Genomic DNA, 843 nt, shown 5'->3' with positions numbered 1-843 from the left:
AAAAGAAAAAAGAAAAAAATATCCACAAACCACCTTCAGTTCATTTTTTCTGGATTCTGAAGATTTTCATCATTTGTCCTATGGTTTTGGTTTTATTTTACTTCAGACAAATGGCATTATTTTATTTGCAGTAACAAAAGGAATTGCATGTATGAAGTTTTAAATTGTGGGCTTTTCTTTGTTGTTGGGGGAGGGGTTGGGAGGGAGATAGTTTAATTTCCATTTGCTAAAAATGACAGAGTTGAATTCTATTTGTGTGTTTGTGTGTGCATATTTTATCCAGCCTTAAGTTATAAATCTCATCTGTCCCACTGCATTCCCTATGTATTTTCAGAACATAGGTCGTGGGGGGGGGGTGTCCAGCGTGTGGGTCTGTGTGTGTTTTCTTGTCATTACTGTTCCTTCTCTCCAGTTTGCATTCGGTTGATATGTCAGTTGCCTGCTTCTTTCAAAATGCTTTGAAGGCCTTGAAGTCACATATAAGCATCTTCAGCGACTGTCCCAGTTGCGTGTTTTCCATCACGTTCTCTCTTATTTGCTATAACCCCCTGAGAATATCTTTTAGAGATAATGGAATGAAGCTGTCAGGGTAAGAGTTAAGAGTAGGCTTAGCAGACCTGTGAATAATACACTTTAGTCTAGCTCTTTACTCCAAATCTGGATTACCAGTATTGTGTATTTAAACAAAGTCTGTGAACTCCTGCTTTTTAGCCACAGGGTAACAAGTTTTCACATAAGATCTTCATACCAAAGTAGGAAGAAAAAGTAGTTTGGAAAGCCCTGTTGCATGTCTTGTGCAGCTGACAGAGGTAAGGTTACGTCACCTCATGAAAGAAAGTCAGT

The sequence above is a fragment of the Orycteropus afer genome, unplaced genomic scaffold (genome assembly GCF_000298275.1).
Source record: "Orycteropus afer afer isolate SDZICR_OR568_19922 unplaced genomic scaffold, OryAfe1.0 scaffold00015, whole genome shotgun sequence".
Classification (NCBI taxonomy): domain Eukaryota; kingdom Metazoa; phylum Chordata; class Mammalia; order Tubulidentata; family Orycteropodidae; genus Orycteropus; species Orycteropus afer.
Note: the sequence above shows the minus strand (reverse complement) of the source record.